Here is a 22,018-nt window from a genome sequence, read left to right on the forward strand (position 1 = left end):
AGTAGTCCTACTTATGTGTGTAAAAGGATTTACTTTACACTCTAAAATACAACTGCAGACAAAAGTGGAAACCAGGACATCTGATGGCTAGGTTTGGGGCAGGGCGCCAGAGCCTGTTCTATTCTCTGGACAGCTAGCGGGGCTGGGAAACATCACGTTGGATAGAGGACTGGGGGTGGGTGGGGGTGGAGGCACTCTAGACTTGCAGGTACACGTTCAGAGAGGGGAACTGGGAGCCACTGCTACCCCGCCTTGGGATAAAGAAGAGCACAGCAGAGATTTTATACTTCTGGGTGTGCTCTGGGACCTGGACACAGGGTGGCCCATCTTAAGGAGAAGTAAATAGCCAGACGGTACTAAGAGGCAAGTGTTCAGCCAGGAAGGGCTTTGCCTCATCTTCCTTGTCCCATCCTTGGATAAAGACTGTCCAGTTCTGTCCCTGTGATTCTAGAGTAATCAATCTGGCGAATGTTTAACTACATATATTCCCATAGGTCTCCAAGACTCCAGAGAAATAGAATTTCCCTGGGATAAGAGTACAAGGTACCGTGCTGGGCTTCTTAACTCATAGCAGCAGGGCCTGGCCCCTCGCCTTAACCTCCGTGCCTGAGGTTTCTTAGTCCTCTGGGTTTAGGGCAGGGTCTCATAGTTGTGCTGGCTCATTCAGCAGACTCATCACTTCTGTGTGCTCGGGATTATGTCCTTGCACTTGGGGCTAACACAGCCTCAGTATAGTCCCTGCCCTTGCAGAGCATTCGAGGTTGAGGGGGAGGAAATCACCTGAGCAGGGCATGGGGGCAGACTCAGCAGAACTCCTGAGAGCCTGGAGAGGACCTACAAGCTCTGGTGCTTGTCTGGTCCTTCCTCTGCTTAAAAGGCCTCCTGGAAGAGGTGGGGTGGGGACTGGGATGGTGGGGAGGAGCAGTGGGACAGGAAGGGGCTCCTTATGGCTTGTTGGCCCCAGAAACATTCATATACATGTGCTGGGCTGGTAGGCAGAGCTTGTCTGGACACCCACCCGTCCTGCCTCCCTCAAGCGGGGCTTCACTGAGAAGAGGTATGTAGCCTTTCTACATTATTTACCCCGAGAAAGGCTCCTTTGCCCTCTGGTGCCGTCAGAAGATGGGAGAGGCTTGGGGATCCAGGCCCCATCTCCAGTCAGCCCCATCATCTCTGGGGCTTGGTTCCTATTCCATTAAAGAGGTGGAAGGGCCAGGCAGACTCTGGATCTTACCTGGTGCTCTTGGGTGTTGTCTCTCGGCCCTTGGAGGCCTGGTGCTGGGGACAGCCCGCTTTTTTCCCTTTCCCCACATCTTCAGAAAATGTCTCCAGACTGGGGACTCTCTGGCTTCTGTCATTTGGGAAGCTCCTGGGAGGGGTGAGAAGAGGGGAGGCTGAAGCAGAAGATAAACAGTGCTTGTCTGGATAGTCTCAGGCCCAGGCAGGACGCTCTGTGGCTCCTGCCCTTATATGGCAAGGCTGCTCTGAGCTAGGAACTCTGCCTGTCATTCCTCACCTCAGTCACCACTCAGAGGACCGAGGGCCACCACTGGTCACCTGCACTGCTGCTGAGAAGCCAGGCAAGGCCCAGCACATACCCTGGGAATCACCTATACGAACTGAGCAGCCATCTAGGCCTCTGATTGATGTAGCAGGTGGGATGAATAATGCTGGGTTGAAGGGAACAGCCTGGTCCAAACTTCACTCCCATCTCAGAGCCCTTCACTTCTTGGGGCCTCCGTTTCTACATGAGAGTATGAAAGAGGAGTATTCAATCAGCCCCACGGGGTGACAGCAATTGCTCCCCTATTTTTTTTTTTTTTTTTTTTTTTTTGAGACAGGGTTTCTCTGTAGGTTTGAATACTGTCCTGGAACTCTCTTTGAAGACCAGGCTGGCCTTGAACTCACAGAGATCCACCTGCCTCTGCCTCCTGAGTGCTCCCCCATTTTGCAGAAGGGAAAACAGGCCCAGAGAGTCTAAGAACAACTATGTAACTGAACAGGAAATGAGGTAGGATTTAACTCAGGGCTGTCTGGTATCAGGGCCTGGTAGCTGGCATCCGGGTTCTGAGTGGGCTGATTGCATTGACACAGCATAAAGGGGCAAACAGAGCCATCACATGTGCTCCGTACAAAGTTCATTGTGTTTGGAGGTGTACCCGTTGGGAAACCAGGCAAGCCTTAATGCTCCACAACACGGCCTAAGAGGAACAGTTCCATCAGACACGGCAATAGGCTGTTTGTTGGGTGTTCTCAGCACACGACATAGGGCCTGGTGCAGATCAGGGCCTCAGAGGAGGATGTGTAGAAGCCCTGGATAAACGCGCCTTGCTGCTCACAGCGGCACCCATTTCAGCTCTGAGGATCGGTTGAAGCAATGGGCAAGAAAGCAGGGAGCTGGCTTTGTGGCTTTGTTCCCAGGTCCCTTCTGCCCTCTAAGGTGGCCTTCAGTGTCTCCCTGTGCTGATGCTTCCTCGGCTGTTTCCCCTCAGTCCAGCTGTGGGACCGAGGGGCCAGATGTGCACAGGGTCCACCTCAGGCTAGGCCCAAGTCCCAGGCCAGCAGCAGGGACCGTGGGAGAGGCTGCAGAGGGGAGCTCAAGGGGGTGCAGGGGTGGGCTGCTGGGAAGAGCTCAGAAATGTGCCTCCCACAAGCACTAACATCCTGTGTGCTCTCAGGCCGGCCCTGGAACCTCCCTCACCCCATCCATCATCCTGGCATCTTCTCCAAGGCTCCTTCCTGGGGCCGGGTGGGGGAGGGGTTGGGGGCTCAGGGCTGACTGTCCCCGTGCCAGAGCGAGTGCAGCTGGCCACCCTGCTTCATGTCTGCCAGAGGGTCTTGGAGGAGGCGCCTGCAGCCTCCTAATCCCATTTGTTTACAATGGACTCATTTGCTCACAAGTGAAGATGGGGCTGTGAGCTGTGTCGGGGTACACATTTGTTCACACACACACATGTGCACAGGGGTGAACAGGTGGGCTGTTACATAAGCCCTGTCTCCCATCCATAGACCGGTCCTTTCTGCTGCCCTGCCTTCCATCTTTCCCTGCCCTCTCTCCAGTTTCCCCTGTTCATTCCATCCCCAATAGAGCCATACCAGACCTCTCTGCGCTGCCCCACCTTATGCCCAGAGTGTGCGCTGCCCTTCTGGACCTCAGTTTCCCTACCTGACTTATAGACTCCCATCCCCCCGCACCCCTCCCACAGTGTGCTACCGAATGTAGGACTCTGCACACTGGGACCCCAGCAGGGCTGAAGGATCACCTCCATCCCTAGGAGCTGCAATAGCGTAGTCCTTGCCCAGAGCCCCAGGACCCCAGGTACCCCTCCAAAAAACTTCCATCTCTAAGGAAGAGTACTGCCGTCTGTCTTCCTCAAGCCAGGCTTGCTTCCTGTCACTGTTTGAAGGGATGGAGCGGGCTGGGGAGGGTTCTCACACCTGTGTGTCCCCTCTTCTTCACTTCCCTCTTTCCCACCTCCGTCCCAGCCTCCAGCATTACAGAAAGGCCACCCTATGCGTAGGCTCTGCCTTTTGAGACTCCCAGGCCTGGTTTCCTGAGGGTTTAGAGCATTGGGGTGGGGAGCTTGTCTGAGGGCCCCAGGTTATTCCTAGAGCTCCCAGAGTTGGGGTGTGTGTGTGGATATATAAGGGACACTTACAGTTAGCTCTGGGAGCAGGGCTGCCACCGCCGTCCCTTTCCTGGCTCTTGGGAGGATTTCTCTCACAAGCACGTCATTCTCCTGTGTGGCGGGGGATCCTACTAGCCATCACTCTTGCCTGAAAAGCACAAAAGATCCTGCTTGTCACAAGTATTCCAGGCCACCCTGTGACCAGAGCGCCGGACCCCAAGGGCCCGTGCCCGATATTGTTCTCTGAGAAACTGACAAAGGGCCTGGGCCACTCCAAGTCCAGAAGCCTTGGACTGACTTGTTGAGGTTGTCAAGCCCCACGGGACTGTCCCTTGGGTCCTACATGACTGTGGTCCCTGCTGTGTCCATCTTGCTTTCAAAGGTGGACTTCAGGGAAATTCTAAGCTTTGTGAGGAGGGCTCACCTTCCCATCTAACCAGCTGGACCTGCCAGTGACAGCTCTGTTCTGCAAGGACATTGCCCAGTGGCATTGATGACCGGTGGTCCCACCTCTCATATCACAAATGGGCTGTGTTGGGGAAGGACACAACCTGGGGCTAAGTCAGTGACCGAGACTGTGACCTCCTCCAGCATCACAAGGCTCTCAGCCTTGTAGCATGGCCCCAGAATGGTACAGCAACTGCTGAGGTGGGAAGGGAATGAACAAGGCATTGTAGTTCGCTCAAAGCAACCCACTGATCAGTATTCAGGGCAGACGAGGAGCCAGGCTCAGCTGGCTATCCGCTGAGCTTGGATGACCTTAAAGCAAAGTTCATGTGGCCAAGGTCACTGCCAAAGCCAGAGCCTTCTCCCAGGGGACAAGTTACAGCTGTCTTCTTGGGAGACTTTCTACCTTAACTTCCCTTTGTAGCTTCCTCCCACACACAGGTTCGTGGCTCTTGACTCTGGGACCGGGTTACCGCTTGCTTGCACACAACACGGGAGAGGTGGGCCTGTCTTTTGGATCTCATCGCTACCTTTCCGCCCCCAGCTGTGTCCGAGGATCCTGGTCTTCACCTGGCTTCTGACCTCACATCCTTGTTGTTCATAGCCAGGGGCAGCAGATATCAAGCACAGTTCTAGGCCCATGGCAAGCCATGACTTAAATGGCTGTGGTTTCTATCGCTAGCGTGGTAAGTGTAGGGGCAGGGGGTGGGAGGCATCTGGAGGGGAGGTATGGATGCTTGACTTCAGGGGCCACCGCTGCCTGGCCCCTCCTCATGTTCCCTCCTGCACAGCTTCCCCTGGCTTCTGTTCCCAGAGTGCCCTGGCCCTCAGCCCCTTGTCACCCTGTGAAGTTCATCAACCTCACACGCTCCCGGCTTCCTCCCCAGGGAATGGTGTTCTGGGACTCTTGAGCAAGCCCTGGGAACGTAGCGTGGTGAACACGAGCAATGCAGGAAAAGGGGAAGAGGGAAGAGAAAGGGCCCCAAGCCTCGCCTCCAGTAGCTCAGATTCTGGGGGTGAGAGGAAGGGCCTCAATACCAGGGTCCCTAATTTCCAATGAGGGTAAATGTGGAAAGAGGAGAGGATTTCTGCACACTTTCCCTTGGCGTCTCCAAGCGAGATGCGAGAGAAGAGCTGGGAGCTCTTGATGCACTCTGCCTTGCTAAGGGTTCTCATTAGGAACCTTCCATGTGGGTCACGGAGCTCACAGCATCCCCTCAAGGCCACAGTCACACAGCTCATAGTCTAGGAGTCCCAGTTGGCCCCATGCAGCCCAGCACGCACTGTTCACACAGCCCTGAAACTCAGACTGCCCTGCTTGTCTTGGAGGGAAGGAGGCTGAGAACAGGGGAAGCAGTTTTAGTATGAACAGAGATCACCTGGATCCTGGCAAGGCCACCAGACACTGGGGGCAACGGTTTTCTTGCTGTGGGTATAGCCAGATGTCTCTTGGCTATGCCATTTCTCTCGCTTGTTGAGTACTTGTTTAAACAAACCGCAAAACCCCACCACCACGAGAAAGGTCTTGCTTCCGTCCCATTTGACTCTTTTGGGGTTTGAATATCTCTCTCTCTCTGTGTCTGTGGTGGTGGCGGGGACACTGATGGCCAGAAGGGAGGGGGAAGGGAAGGGAGACAGCAGAAGCTGGGGAGGGGGCTGTGGTGAAAAGGGGGGGTGTTTCTGTCTTGGGTTGGGTTAGGGGTGCGTGTACTGGTAACTGTGAAGACCAGAAACTGACATTAGGTGTCTTGTATTTCTCTCCAACATTAAAAAAAAAAAAAAAGTTAAGTGTGTCTCTTCTGTGTGTGTAAGTGCATAAGTGCAGTGCCCTCAGGGGGGACAAGAGGGTGTTGGGTTCCCTGGGACTGGAGTTACAGACAGGTGTGAGCTGCCATGTGGGTGCTGGGAATTCGACCTGGGTCCTCTGCAAGAACAGTGTTCTTAACCACTGAGCCATCTTTACACCGATCATCTAGAAAGGTCTAGGGATCCTTTTGTCTTGGCATCCTCAGCACTGGGATTCCAGGTGCTGTTGGAGCTCCTCACTTTTATGTGGGTGCTGGGGATCCAATCCAGGTCCTCATACATGGCAAGCACTTTCCCTGCTGAGCAACTTCCCTAGCCTGTCTTCCCTGCTTTGCAAAGAATAGGAGCCTCCAGGTTGCAGGGCTTTGAGGAATGGGCATGCTTTCTGGATAATAGATACTGGTTTCTTCTGGACCACTTAGGGTGAAGAGATTGGCAGGTAGATATAAAGCTCCTGAAGACATAGCCCAAGCAGCTTACGTGCACCGGCCCTGGTCTCTCCGCCTGTCAGGAGCCGCATGTGCAGGAGGACATGGTGGCAGGGAAGAGACTTCATGGTTACAGGACTCTTCCAACTCACCCCTGTCCCTTTCTCCGTTTCCTCACTGCTCAGCCCAAAGCAGGTCTCTCAGCTGAAGCAGGATCTGAAGTCTTGGTGCATTCTGGTCTCTCATCCTTGTTCAGATGAGAACACCCGGGCACAGAGAGGCGAAGCAAGGAACGCAAAAGGAGTGCTAGAAGTCAGGGATCCAACTGGCATCCAGCTAAGGTCCTGACCTCATCTATTGACTGAAAGATGTCATCGGTCAACACAGGGGCCTCTGGGAGGAAGGTGGGAGAGAAGAGGGCCTTAAGTTCCCTGGCTTTGAAGATGGAATAATCACGACTTCCTTTTCCAAATAGCTTTTGGCTCTTCCTAGAAGCCAGATGGCGGATGTTTGGAATGTATGTTGTAAATACTGTTTCAGAAGGGGGTGGGGGACAGATGCGTCACTTTCTCCAGTAACTAGAAAGATCTGAGGGAGGGTAAGAGGAGGGAAGCAGGCTGTGAAAGGACCTGGGGAGAGGAGAGGAGAGGAGGTGTGTGTGTGTGTGTGTGTGTGTGTGTGTGTGTGTGTGCGCGTGTGTGTGTGGTGTGTGAGGTGGCCACAAAGGAGAGTAAAAGGAAGGGGGTATGGTGCAAAGGGGCAGCTCCATCTTGGGTTAGGAATAAATCTACATCTTCTAAAAATAACTCAGCCTTTCTCCAAGCAGGGCTGGCAGCAGGGCTGAGAAAGGCACACTTGCCCTTTTATGGTAAGAAAAATTTCTCAGAGGGAAGCTGGGCTGGAGCCTACAACTCTGGATGGAGCCCAACCTTGGGGTCTGGGGTGGGACAGGGCTTGTGGAGGTGCAGCTTGGTGGGTTTCCTGGCCTGAGCCCTCTACTGTCTGTGAAGAAAGAGTAAAGGTGAGGGCAAGAGGGCCCACTTGGGAAGCCTTGCGGGTCTGCCGGATGCTGGTAATGGGTCCTAAGAGAGCCCTGAGTATCTGCTAGATGCTAGTATTGGGTCCCGATGCCTCTGGTTCCCGTTTCCAGGAAGAATCTGAGGGAAAGAGATTAGACTTCTTGTGAGGGAGTCTGAGGCATTGAGGCAAATGGACCCAACCTCATACCAGAATGGCTTTTGTTCCCAGTATTCTGCAAAGTACTATAGACCACGGAAAGAGTACCGACTTGGGAGTCAGAGGCCCTGGTCCTCTTCCAGTTTTGATTTGCTTTGTCACTTTGAATATTGTGCTGACCTTTTTGGCCTTAGCTTTCCTCACTGTCATAATTTTATTTATTTAATTAATTATATATATTTTTTATTATTACTTTTTTTTTTTCAAGATAGCATCTCACTGTGTAGCTCTGGCTGTCATAGAACTTACTATGTAGACCAGGCTGGCCTCAAATTCACAGAGCTCCACCTGTCACTCTTCCTGCCAGGTGCTGGGACTATAGGTCTGAGCCATTAGGCCTGGCTGACTGGGATCATTTTAAAGAGCTCCCCAGCATCCCTTACCACCACCACTAGGAGTTCATACTGCAGGGTTCAGGCTCACCTTGAACTCAATATGTACCCCAGGCTAGCTCTGAATTCATAGCAGTCTTCCTCAGATTTCTGAGTGCTGGATTGCAAGCGTGAGTTACCACACCATGCTTGCTTCCACGACTTTTCTCTCCCTCTCTGGGAATTTCTTGGCTGGAAAGCAAAGTTTGGGCAGAGAACAATCTGTAGGCTGCTGTTTTCTTCCTGTGGCCCACCCACTTCCTGTGCCAAACCTCCCGGGTAAATCTAAGATGAGTGAGATGGTGCATCATTGGGGGGAGAGCTCTGTTTTTCTGGATCTAGACCTTACTGAACACGCTGAGGCCAGAAGTTACTTCTTGTTGTTCATGGTCAGTCATATAGAGAGCTAGGCTTCCCCGTCCCAGCCTGGGCGCTCCTTTTTTTTTTTTTTTTAGGAGGTTTCCTCCCATTCGATGTTCCAATAGCTTGGGGACCATCTCTGGCCAAATGAAGGGACTTAGAAGACAGAACAGCAGGAATTGGCCATAGGTGGCTATTGGCTGACAATGGATCATGACATGTCCTGGTTGGGTACCCTGCTCTCCTCTGTCCCTGCCTCATTGCCTCCAACACTAGACAGAAGGCAAGACTGTAAAGGACGCATCTACTTAAACAGTGTGATCTTGGGAGAAGTCTCTCCTCAGCTTATTGCTGACACGAGGAGATGGAGCTCTGATGCCTGCAGGCCAGGACTATTTTACCCAGAAGCCACCAGGTTACCAGGGGAGTGCACCAGAAAATGTTCCAGTGTTAGCCAGTCTGAGGCAGGGGATTATCACTCACCCTACCGCCTCCCCAAGCCTCTGTGCCCAGCTTGAACCTGGGTTCAGGAAGGCTCTAGTGCCAAGCATCCCTGCCCTGTCTGTTGGCCTGGCTGCTGTCTGTCTCCACTGGTCCAGGACTCTTCCCAGGCCTGACAGGTCCCTGAGCATCTTCCCTGGATCGGCCGCCTGCCCAGGCTCTAGAAGGTAGTAGACTACCTAGAATTGCTCTTGCGCCCTAGCTGGCCATACTGACTTTTGTGATCAGCCCAGGGAAGCTGCCTGCTTTCCTCCTGTCACACCCACCCACTGCAGGGGAAAAAGGATGGAGGAGAAGGAGAGGCGAGGCATCTTAATCACAAGTCAGCTGCCTTCCTGTGACCCTGCAGGAATCTCCATGCAGACTCTCTGGAGCGTGTGAACGGGCTCACAGAGACTACCCCCATGGGTCTCACTCCTGCTGGGTGGGAGGACATTAGATGGATGGCCCCCAGGGACCTTGTCCTCGTAAATAGGCTCCAGGTCTCTCTGGTCAAGCCTGGAGTCCCCTGGGAAGAGCAAAGATCACAGTGGGATAAGAGGAAGTAGAGGGCAGGGAGCCCAGGAAGGCCCTGTGCAAAGTCAGGGCAGAATTGACGTCATATCTGGCTAGAATCTGACATGCAGGCAGTCAGGGACGTATGATCCGTGGTGTCCTATGGCAGCCTGGGAAGGCATGTGAAGTTGCAGGCCGTTGGTGGGAAAGGCCCCATAGGGACTCTGATCCCTGACTTTTCTCCGTGTTGTCACTGCTAATCTTGCATGCTTCTTGGGATGTTCACTACTTCCAAATGGCCCCCCTCCCCAATTTGAACAGACTATCGGAGACTCCCCTCTAGAGTGCAGATGCCACGGGCATCTGTGGGGCTTCACACCACATACTCTGGGCTGCAGAATTCCTGCTCCTCAGTAAGCTTGAGAGATGTTTGGAGTTGATGACTGTCTGCTGGCCCCCTGTCCCGACTCTCCGGTTCCCTTATCTCTCTCCTGTGACCATATTCCCTCACCTCCCGCTCCTGTGGGGCCCTTGGTCTGGTGGTGTTTTGGGGAAGGGGACAAACAGATTAAAGAAAAGTGCCAACAGAAACTAAAAGGGTTCCTGACTACTCAAGCCACTCCAGAGCCTGGGTGTCTCTCTCCCTTTGTCTGCCTCCAGCCCCGGAGAGCTCCTAGACACCCCTGGAGTTCTGAAAGAACCTCTTGCAGTTTTGGCACTTAGAATTTCTCACCCTGTCATCTTTTCTCCACCCAGTTCCCCTTGACTCCTCCACCTGGCAGTTTCCTCTCAGATGGAGTCTTGGTGTCTACATGGACTAGCCATGAGTTGTCCCCCTCCCATCCCAAATGATGACAACGGGACCCAGGGAGCTCGGCAGGGCAGGGCACTGCCTCAAGTGTAATGGTTACAGAGCCAGGCCCAGGCCGTTGTTCAGTGAACCTCAGGGGATACCCTAGGCTCTTCAGGTTGCTGACTGTATGCCTGAGGTCTACAGGCTCAAGAAAGGCTGGCAAGTGAGGGGTGGTATCATGGCCACTACTTATGAAATGTAGCCTGTTTTGACTCGTTCCCATTCCTGTTTGACTGGGGGAAGCAGAGGAGGAAGGGCAGAGACTTGGTTAGGTGGGGCAGGGTTCTTTCTAGCTGCCTCCCTGTGATGCAGTTAGGATTCACAGGAATACAGACTGACATGGCTTTTGGGGAGGTGCCCAGGGTGGGGTCACCTTTCCTAGCCTTGGCCTAGCTCCCTGTTCCTTCTGCAAGACTCCAAAGAGTTGTGTGGGGAAAGAGGCAGTCCAGGACTGATGAGGCCTCTCGGCGGACACAGAGGGGTCTGGCCAGAGTCTGCATTTTCTGTCCTCAGCTGGGCTATGGTTGAGAGTGGGGGGTTGTGTCCACTCTGTCACCATAGTTATTCTTAATTTGGAGGGCAGATAGATTCCTCTCCTAAATGTTAAGTGTCCAATCAAGCTGGAACTGGTTCTTTCTGATTCATATCCCTTTTGTCTGGTTCTAGAAAATAGCAGAAATGCATATGGAGTCAGCAAGATTTGGGATTGAGTCTCAAATTGAGACCCTGTGTGACTTTGAGCAAATAACCAGACCCCTCTGAGCCTCTGACTGACCCAAGGGATAGAGATACTCACCTCAGGGCACAGGACAGTAGGCCTTGGTACAAAGCAATTTTGTTGTGTGGCAGATTAAAATGCTAGGAATGGAACACAGGGCCTTAAGCATGCTAGGCAAGCACTTTACCATAGACTCACAATATTCCCAGTGTGGTAACTGTTTTTTTTTTTTTTTTTTTTTTTGAGACAGGCTCTCTCATAGCCCAGACTGGCCTGGAACTCACTTGTAGCTGAGTATGGCCATGAATTCCCAATCCTTCTGAGTGTTGGTATTATAGGCGTATGCTAACATGCCTGGTTTGAGAATTGTTACCCTTTTCTCTTTATTCCTATAGTTTCTTTATTATTATATTTTTTATTTTATATTCATTTGTGTTTTGCCTGCATGAATGTGTATATGGTGGGTGTTAGAAGCCTTGGAACTGGAGTTACAGACAGCTGTGAGCTGCCATGTGATTGCTGGGAATTGAACCCAGGTCCTCTGGAAGAGCAGCCAGTGCTTTTAAGCACTGAGCCATCTCTGCAGCACTGAGAATTTTACTTTTGAAAGAATGAGAGCTCATTATTCCTCAGCATTCAAGAAGCTAGGACTCAGCAGGGCATCCTCTCCCCTGGCAGGCTGCCTCAGGCTGTGGCAACCACTTTTTCTTGCATAGTTCCTGTGTGTCAGTCATTGCTCTGTTGGCTTCAACAGCTTCAGCTCCTCCGATCCAAACAGCCCAATAAACGACCCTTGTTATTAAGTAGCATAACTCCCTGCTTTACAGATAAACTTATAGAGGCTCAAGGAACCGAAGCTGCTTCCAGGCAAAATGCAAGATTCATCCCAAGCAGCCTGTGCAGAGCTGGCCCTGTGATCCTAGCCTCCTGTGACTTCACAAGGTTCTTACAGCACTTTGATCATTTCTGCCTCCTTTCTTCATCTTGGACATGTGCGGGGGGGGGGGGCCTGGGCATCCCCATCCCTGTAGAACTCTGCATCTTCAACAGACCCAAAAGTGGTTTGGAGGAGCTGGGCTGTGTGGGCCAGGAGAGTGGGCAAGGACCACTGTGCATCAGGCACGTTTCAAATTAGAGGAAAGGTTTGTGGTGTTTGCGAGGCTGCCACTAACAGATTCTTTTGCAAGCAGGCAAATGGCTGACCCCAGAGCTCTGGCAATGTGTGCCAATGTCAGATCCCTGTGGGGTTTGTCTAAACAGGCTGTGAGCAGTGGCTGCTCCCTGACTCTATTCACCCAAGCCCTGCAGCTCACCCCCAGGCATTGCACTCAGAGTTGACAGGATGACTATTGCTCAGCCTCCCCCCATTCCCCCTCCCCAGGTCTTCCTAAGAGTCAGTGTGATGTGGCTGCTCTGATAGGAAAAATCCTAGGTATCCATCGATGTGTTCAAGGATCAGCAGCTTGCAGAACAACCGTGTGTCATGTACCTCCCTTCCTTCCTCCACACATCCACCCCTCTTCCCTTCTTTCTTTTGTGGTACTAGGGATGAATCGGGGGCCTCACACATGCCAGGCAAATGCTCTGCTACCCAGCTACATCCTCAACCCTCTTCCTTACAGTATTTGATGTGTACAAAATAAAGCGTACAGCATACATCTCAAGAAATCCTATCATTTCTAGTGTGGTCAAGGAGACGTCTGCTCAGGGAGACATGTAGAAGTAGCCTGATGGAAGAGAGAGAGAGAGAGAGAGAGAGAGAGAGAGAGAGAGAGAGAGAGAGAGAGAGAGGAGAGAGAAAGAGAAAGAGAGAGAAGAGGAAGAAAGAGGGAGGGAGGAAGGCAGGCAGGCAGACAGACACACAATGACTTCTCATGCTGTCTTCAGGTCACACCCAGGGCCCAGCAACCCCTCTCCAGGTATAAACTGGAAAAATTATAGATAGCCTCTGCGTTCAGGATGTGTGTTTAAAACTGAACAAAAACAGAGGGCAACATTTCTCATGCCTCTTTGTCCTCCTTCTTCCAGGGTGTATACCTGGCTGACCAGTCACTGGTTATGTAGACCAGGTTGGCTTAGAACTCGCTGAGATCCTCTTGCCTCTAACTCCCGAGTGCTGGGATTAAAGGCGCGCGCGCGTGCGTGTGTGTGTGTGTGTGTGTGTGTGTGTGTGTGCTACCACGCACAACTTTCTCATGGTTCTTTGGGCCACCCCAGGACCTAAGCCCCAGGGGCTGTTCTGATGGAAAACTGAAAGAAGTCTCAGGACCACCGTCAAGGACCTTGGAGACCTCGGAGTAGTCTCTTCTGGGTCTGTGGCAGCTCAGGGCCCTGAACTTTCTCTTCTGCAGAGCTGCATGTAGTAGCTTTTCTCTAGAACTAGCCAGCCGAAGAAAGGGCTGAGGTTGGCTACATAGCTATAGTGTGGCTAGGGGACTGGTGCTGGTATCCTCTGTTTTGGCACAGTCACATGGCTAAGGGAGAGCAGTAACCTCAGGGGTGCCAGCTTTCATTAAGCCCCAGCACAAACCCTGAGACAGGAGTCTCCTCCTGTCTGGCTTCCTCACTATAGCTCTCAGGGGACTAAGGGACCCCGTGAAGAGCATGTGGGTGGAGGCTGGGTTCTTGCCTCCTACCTAATTTCTAGTGGCCAGAGCTTGGGTGGGCTGTGGTTTACATCATAGCCAGGGGCATTGGAATTATTTGATCTGTCCTAAGAATAATCTTAGGAGAGCTACACTAATGCAAACCATTTAGTTGTTGTATGGCTCCTGGGAGCCACACATCTTCTATCCATGAGGTTTATTGGACAGTTGCTAAGAAGTCCATGGTGGCTATAAACAGAGCAGGAAGCTAGAGGCTCTTGGTGGAGATAGCAGCCTGGGGCAGCCAACACACATATGTAGTATTTACACATATACTTTACCTCTCTGTAAAGTGGGAATGATTGCATCTAGCTCCCCAAGTCCTGCACTGAATTAATTCATATAAAACTCTCAGATTCCTGGATCTCCTAAGTGCTCAACAAATGAAAGCAATGTTTCTTACTCACGATACCTGAAGGATCCTTTGGCTGAGCAGACACACATTCTGCTCCTGCTCTGCTGTCAGCTGATGGTCATAGCTTTCATATGATTTCACTCTGGGCTTGCTGCTGCCCAGCTGTATCTTGAAGGTCTCAGATTGCTCTGTACCTCTGGGGGCTCACTCTGCTGGTGCCTAAGGGAGTGGTCTCAGGCTGGTTGCCCTTCACCCTGTTCCTCTGACTCGGATGAATTCTACCTCTCGTTCTAGAGCTTTCTCTCTCTAGGACACTCTGGGCATTTCCTCCCTCTGTCTCATTGCCTCTCCCTATATGTAGCTGAGACATATATGTCTCTTAGTTCTCACAATGGCTATAGGGGGTCAGAATTTAAGCTGCACCTATTCCATAGAGGAAGAAGATGGCAGATGACTGAATCAAGCGCTTTTGTATGTAAACAAGCCAGAGTTGGACCCTATCAGCTGGTGTTTGGTGCTCCTTCTGAACCATATGGCCTTGGGTGACCAGGTGCAAGAAGGAATAGATGTTGTACAATCTGAAATTGGAGGACTGTGCTCCATCTTGGGCTCAGATGTGGCCAGTGTGTAGGTTCAAGGAGTTGGATATTGCCTGTGTGTTCCAATCTGAGCTCTGCCAGGCCCCAACAGTGCTCATCACAGGCTTTCCTTCCAAGGCCCTGGAAACCCTGTGTGATTGATTTCTTCACCCCATTCCTGCCCTGAGGTCCTGCACTTGTGGATTATTGCATCAGACATCATTCCCCTGCCCACCAGAGGCAGCATGGCACCCTGGGAAAACCAGATGGAGGGCTTCAGCCAAACACCCTGGGGATGTTCTCCATTACCTTAGGCTCAACCTCTGACAGTGGTGTTGCCCAGGAATCCCCTCAGGGAATGTCTCCCGAATGGCTCAGAAGCCACACCCTGCCTCTCCAGACCATCCGGTCCAGTTGCTTCTTTACACATCTTGGCTGGCCCAGAGAGGGCTGCCCACAGCCATATAGTCCAACACCGAGTACAGATCTGGGATGCAGCTCCGGCCCTGTCTTCCTAGTGTCCCTTCCTAGTCCTCCCCCTCTTCTATAAGCAGCCAGCACCCCATCCATTCGGATCTTTGCCTCCTACTCCCTGGCTGACTGAGCATAGGCAGCTGCTTTCCTGGCTTTGGCTTTTGGAACCGGTATTTGGAAGCAATTTTCCTTAATAGGAGCCCGAGGTTCTTGGAGCTATGGTGTGAACACCTGGTACAACCTGGCAGTGTGCTGTCAAGGTAGGGGCAGGGGAAACTGCCCCCATGTGCCACTGTGGACGTCTGGCCTGTCAAGGACATCAGCGTAGCCCTTCATTCCTCATTCCATAGAAACAGCCAACTGGCCCACAGGACTGGAGCTGGCCAGGGCTGGGCCAATGCTTGGGGATCACCAGATCCAGCCCTGGTACAAATAGGGAAACTGAGATCCAGAGAGGCAAATAGCATAGAGCACTTAGCAGACAGCAGGGATGAGAGCCCCTGAGGGGAAGCCCCGGAGGCCCGCTCAGGGACCCATGTCTGTGGCTGGTCCTTACCTTGGCTGTTGTCTGGCCCAGGAATGACTCTTCGGAGGTGGAGGCTCACCCTATTTGAGGTATGGTTGTGGGTGTCACTGCTTCTCACCTAAGTTGACTCGGCTGGCACCTCTTGATGCTACGGGGGGCATTTTTAAGCAACTGGCATGGGACCCCCCTCTGCTCAGCCCCTTGCCCGTGGCTGTCTGGCCACGGAGGCCTCGCTGCCTTTTACCTTATATGAGCTGAAGAAGCGAGCCTGGTGGTGGGGCAAGGCGGGTGCTCAGTCCTCCCTGGGCCCCCCATTGGCCAGGGCACCAGCCACGTGACTGCCTCGCCTTGACCTGCCCCTGGTGCCGAATGTTTCTTTTACCCCCTAAGGAAGGAGTGGTTGACAATTTTCATATTTCTTCTAAATTTGGAGGTTTCAGACAATGCTGAGGGCTTGGCTCCAGCCGCCAGAGCCCATGTGGAAGTTATTAAACTGGAGAAGGGCAGGGGGGAGGAGGAGGCAGGGAGGAGAGGAGGAAGGGAGTGGGGGACGGACTTTTGAGGGTTGCCAGTTGTCAGCCTGGGAACTCGGCAAACTCCTGGGAGAGAGCTGTGTGTGAGAATTTCCTTCTCCTGCTGCCCCTAGTCCCAGGAATGGACAACGGGGCCCTGGGATATTTTGAAAATCCCCCAAGAGAAAGACACCAGTTGAGGCTTCTGGGGCTCAGCGGGTGATGGGAACGGTGACACATAGCAGGCCCCAGGGAAGGCAAATCTCTTCTCCAGAAATCCAGGACCTTGAGTGGCTACTCCTATCCCTGTGCGAAGGAGGTATAGGGCCCGCACAGGAGGCTGCCCTGATAGGGCAGGCACTTGAAGCCAGCCATACCCTGCTGGGGACTCTGTCACCCTAAGAAACAACCGCAGCCGCTTTCCTTTTCAGTGTCTTACTCTATGGCCTAGGTGGTCTCGGACTCTCAGGTGTACAGGTGTTGGGTGCACAGGTTTGCACCACCACACACAGCCCAAGGCCTTAGCTCTTCTCTCGGCTCCCGCTGAACTCTCAGACACCATCTTGGAGAGGTCGTGTCCTGGCCTCCTCAGGATTCCCCATTACATGCCCTGTTTGCATTTTCCTAGGACTCACCACACACTGTCTTACCCATTTACCTGCCTAGTTTACCACAGGCTCTTCTAGGAGTGGGTGACTTTGGCAAGCTCTGAGTCTCCAGGCTTCCCACAGTGCTAGTCAGAAACATATATGGAGGAGCTGTAGGAGAGTCATGGGCCAGCAGGAAACTCAGCTCTGAGGCCTGCAGAGAGCTCCTCCCAGTGGTCAGCCTTGCCCTCTGTTGAGGGCCATCACTCTATCCCCATCTTTTGCAGCTCAGGGCCTCCCTCAATGTCCACACTAGGTGGTCATCCACTGTCTATTCAGATCTGATTTACAGACAGCTGGACCCCAGGCTGGGGAGGACCCAGGCCGACCCATCTTTTGCTTTCCTGGGAGCTTCACTCTGTGATCTGTTCTCAACTGTTCATGTTCCTGCTAGTATCAGTCTCACACCAACTGTGTGGGTACAACCAGGGGGACCCTAGGGTATGTGGGGGGACAAGTCAGACACAATGCTGTTTTTTTTTTTGTTTGTTTGTTTGCTGTTTGTTTTTTGAGACAGGGTCTGTCTACATAGCCTTGGTTGTCCTGGTACTCACTATGTAGACCAAGCTGGTGTTGAACTCACAGAGAGCCACCTGCCAGTGCCTCCTGAGTGCTGGTATTAAAGGCGTGTGCATCACCATGTGCTCACACTGTTTATCTTAATTGGCTCCCAATCAACTAAGAGAATAAAACACTCCTCACCTACCAAGTGGTCCTTGAGGAAGAGTTTTCTGGAGGTGGCAATCCTGGGCCTCTTTCCACCTTTACCATACCCAGCATTGAGTGCGGGCAAAGTTACCTCTGGCATTCTGAAGTTTTACCTCTGTGACAGTAGGTAACCAGCTACTCTGTCTTTGTGTGGCAGAGCATCCTGGGGAAGGGTGTGAGCAGAAGGAGAGGGGACTGGGCTAACATCTGTGAAGCTAGATTTCCTCCTCCTTAGAAAGGAGTTGAATAGTCAACTCCCAAGGAGCCCGGCTTCCTCTCTCAGGCTGGGAGATGACTCCACAGTGATTTCACTGGAATGCCAGTGAGAGGTGGTGGGTGGAGAAGGCTCATTCTGCCCCTTCCCCAATCTCTGCATGGGAGTTAGCCATCTGATAAGGGCACTGGGAGTGAAACTTCCTTTCTCCAGCCCCTGGGCTCCAGCTGAGTACAATAAAGTACTACCTCCAGAGCCCAGAGGGACAGCAAAACCAACCCCACAGAATTACCAGGGAAAGCCCACTCCGGAGGAGAGCTTGCTACTTCAGGCATGTGCTGTGCAAACATTGGAGATGCTTATGACAGAAAAGAAAAATCGGCAGTGTGAGCCAAGGGGACCCGCCATGTCACCCACCCAAGAGCTAGGTGGCGTCACTCTAGTCTGATCTCCCTGTGAGTTAACAGCATGATTATCAGAAAATCCACTGTGATGTCAGGTGTGGTGGTGCACACCTATTGTCCCAGCTGCTCAGAAGGTCGAGCCAGGAGGACAATGTTAGACTAGGAACTGAAGGCCAGCCTGGGCAATGGACAAGGACTTTGTTGTTGCTCCTCACTTCCACCCCCAAATCCATTGTCATGACGTGAACTAAAGAGACAGGGAAGGTAAAGGCTGCAAAGGGACTTAAGAGGGGCTCTAGTTTGTACAGATGGAGACACAAAAGAGACTGTTTTTTGAAGACAGGGTCACAAGTAGTCCAAGCTGGTTGCTGTGTAGACAATGCTGGCCTTCAACTCCTGATTCTTCATCTATCTCCCAAGTGCTGAGATTACAGGTGTGTGGCACCACACAGGTTCATCTTTACTGTCAGCTTGACTAGATTTAGAATCACTATGGAAACGTCTCCCTAGGAGTGGCTATGAAGATCTATGAGGTTGGAAGACCCACTCTGAATGTGGGTGATGTTATCCTACAAGCTAGGGGCTGAGGCTGAATAAAAAAGAGAAAGCTCCTGAGCATACACCTCAAACAATTGCTACTTCTTGACTGTGGACACAAAGTGACCAGTCTTGTGCTTCCTGACTGTGGACACAATGTGATTCCAGACTGTGGACACAATGTGACCAGCCTTGTGCTTCCTGACTGTGGACACAATGTGATTCCAGACTGTGGACACAATGTGACCAGCCTTGTGCTTCCTGCTTCCATGACTTCCTCCCACTGATGAACTGTACCTCCAAATTGTGTCCCAAAATAAACACCTCTCCCTCCCTCCCTCCCTCCCTCCCTCCCTCCCTCCCTCCCTCCTTCCCTTCCTCTCTTCTCCTCCTCCTTCTCTTTTTGAGACAGTGTTTCTCTGTGTAGCTCTGTAGATCAGGCTGACCTGGAACTCACAGAGATCTCCCTGCCTCTGCTCCCAAACGCTGGGATTAAAGGTTGTGCCCCTGCCACCACTACTCGGCAAACCTCTTTTTCTTTAAGTTGCTTAAATTATGTGTGTGTGTGTGTGTGTGTGTGTGTGTGTGTGTGTGTGTGTGTGTGTGTGTGTGTGTGTGTAACATAGTGCACATGTGAATGTCAGAGGACAACTTCTGGGAGTCTGTTCTCTCATTCCAGAGGTCAAAATCAGGTTATCACTATATGTCTTTATCTGTTGAGTCATCACACTGTGCCACAGGTTGTTGTTTTTCAAGGCAGGATTTCTCTGTGTAGCCCTGGCTGTGCTGGGATTCACTCTATAGTCCAGGCTGGCTGAAAACTCAGAGATCTGACTGTTCTGCCTCCTGAGTTCTGGGATTAAAGGTGTGTGCCACCATTGTCCAGCCCAACAAGTGAATTTTGTTTTGTTTTTAGGAAAGTAATTCAAAATTCTTATAATTAGTTGCTGTGTGATCAAATTATCCTCTCAAAAGCATACTCCCATTAGCAGGTCAGCTGGAAGAGTAGAGGGTGTATTACTTCTCGAAGACATGCCAGAAAGATTTCCACAACACAGTTAGGAAGTTCTAAAGTGCCTGGTGCAGAAGATGCATGGTAGAATCTCACAGGAGTAAAACAATGCATCCGCGTGTGGGTGAGGTGGGTAAGTGTGTGAGCAGTCAGGTTGAATCAGTTTTTTCTCTCCGCGAGTCTTCTGCACAGACAAGCCAAGACAGAATCTCCCTGTGCAACGCCTGAGGGAGCATCTCTGGGGACAGCAGGGGTAGGTGAGCTACCCCATTGTCCTGGAGAAGGAAGTAACAAACTCTTTGTGCTGCTCGCCAAGGAAGATTGGCTGTGGAGGTGGAGGGAACAATGTGTAGCATAGTTCTCCCAAAACTTTGGGGCACCCTGGTATGAAATGCTGACAGGAAACAGGAATGGATTGTATTAGATGGCCCTGGTGAGTTGGCATGGGGCCCTTTCCTGGTTTAGTGGGAACACTGGCTGTCACCCTGTGGCCCCTTTGGGAGTCCTGAACTTGACCCACAACTCAGGCAGTAACTTGCTGAGATTGGCCTAACTTGATCCTCTATGTCTTTCTGCCACAGTGAATGTACTTACAGGACCTAAGGGGCTAACATTGCTCAGAGGGACAGCAAGCACCCTGCCCACTATGACCTGGCAGGACTGGGGTGCCGTGTATAAACAGGAGGTGATAAGAACAGTGGAGAGGACAGGAAGACTATTTTAGTTCATAGTTCAAATCATATTCTATCCTGGTGAGGACTTCAAGGTAGGAGTTTGGGCATATTACAGGTCCAAATTCTTAGGTGTGGAGGATTGACTTGAATAGATTAATTTGGGGAAGGTATACAATTCAACCCTGGACATGAGTGAGGAGACGTTGCTACACACATAGCCATGTGCTGTTGCTTCTAACAGCTTCAATGCTCCTCCGGAGCTCAGGAATCTGGATGGGGTACTTTTCAGTTTGAATTCTAGTTTGGAAAGGGTACTACAAAGGCTCCAACCTAAATAGGATGCCATCTACCTACCATGCCATCCATCCCATCATTCCACAGTAGCAAGTTTCACACCATTGAGCACTTGAATCTGGGGTTGTAGAAATGTCACTGTTCTCAGAAACTAAAAGAGGTAGAGGGTTAAAGCCCTATGATTGACAGGTGACAGCCACTACTAATCAGACCTACCTGTTGAGTAACAGTTTTCTGAGAGTTGAAACATTCCAAGTGGGAAGGGAGAGGGAGGGGAGGAAGGTGAAGGAGGAGGCTTGAGACTAGGAGATAGATACAAGGTCACATGTTTGGGTAAGTGCAGGGAGGAGGCAAAGGGAAAGACTTAGAAGATTCACCTGGCCCAGCTTTCTAGAAGGAGTAAGCAGCTGTGAGGGAAGGAGACCCTTGACTAGTTACATTGCGGAGAATTCTCTCAGACCTGTGCAGCTGCCTGCAAATTGTGCAAGTTGTTCCAGGGTTGTAGCTTTTGTTGAGTTAACATCCACGTTGTGCTGAGCTTCTCAGTGATACAGCTGCTTTTGACTCATCCTTGCTCTTGTAAGTAACCCCTCAGCCATACTCCTGTAACCTCTCATCCCTGCTTCTGTAAGTAACCAACCCTTCAGCCATATTCCTGTAAGTAACCCCCATTAAAACTCCCAGCTCCAACAAGATGGACTTTGGTCAGTCATGGGTTCCCTTTCTAGAACAAGTAGGTGTGTGTGTGTGTGTGTGTGTGTGTGTGTTTGTGTGTGTTTGTGTGTGTGTGTGTGTATTGCTTTTATTCTTCAGGAAACGTCTCATATACAACACTACTTGATGGAAAGCTCCATCATACAAAATTCACTCAAGACACTGGTGCTCAGAGCTCTCACATACTCTAGACTAGACTCTAATTCCACATGCTGAGAACTAACTGTAAATTCTTCTCATAGGGCTAGCATACCCAATTTTGTTTTTCTGTTATAATTTTAATATTTTAAAGATGTATTTACTTTATGTGAATGAGTGTTTTGCCTGTACATATGTATGTGTGCCATGTGTGTGCAGTACCTGCAGAGGGCAGAAGAGGGCAGAAGAGGGCATCAGATCCCCTGGAACCGGAGTTACAGGTGTATGTGTTAGGAACCAAACCCAGGTCCTTTGCAAGAGCAGAAAGTGCCCTTAGCTATGGAGCTATCTCTCCAACCCCACTTTATTAATTTTTTTAACCTTAGGATTGGAGCTAGAGAGATGGCTGCTCTTCCGTAGGTCCTGAGTTCAGTTCCCAGCACCCACATGGTGGCTCACAAACAACCATCTGTAATGAGATTTGTCATTGTATATATAATAAATAAATACATTAAAAAAACTTAGAATTACTTGGAAAGGTAATGGTCTTCTCTCAGCTATGACATTTCCTGCCATCACCACTTTCCCCGCGTCCCGGGAACATAGTGCCTCCCACACTCCCCTTCGGTATTATAAATGGCTGAGAAGGGATCTGAGCCAGAGAGCCACACTTCCCATCTGCTTGGCTACTGCTTTGCTCTGGGTGACTGGGACCCATGACACACAATCTGTGACAAAAGCC

The 22,018-nt window shown here is 51.4% G+C and overlaps 1 long non-coding RNA gene across 2 annotated transcripts; it reads right to left on the reverse strand.

Moving 5' to 3' along the window:
* Positions 1–294: 294 nt before the first annotated feature.
* Positions 295–15,690, reverse strand: LOC127234204 (uncharacterized). Of its 2 annotated transcripts, XR_007835560.1 has the most exons (4): positions 15,453–15,690; positions 3,660–3,777; positions 1,235–1,369; positions 295–780 (listed from the first exon to the last, which is right to left on the reverse strand). It is a non-coding gene; the product is annotated as an uncharacterized LOC127234204 (long non-coding RNA). The 2 variants fall into 2 exon arrangements; XR_007835559.1 differs by lacking the exon at positions 295–780 and having other exon boundaries at positions 906–1,369; positions 15,453–15,688.
* Positions 15,691–22,018: the final 6,328 nt, after the last annotated feature.

The sequence above is a fragment of the Phodopus roborovskii genome, unplaced genomic scaffold, assembly GCF_943737965.1.
Source record: "Phodopus roborovskii unplaced genomic scaffold, PHOROB, whole genome shotgun sequence".
NCBI lineage: Eukaryota > Metazoa > Chordata > Mammalia > Rodentia > Cricetidae > Phodopus > Phodopus roborovskii.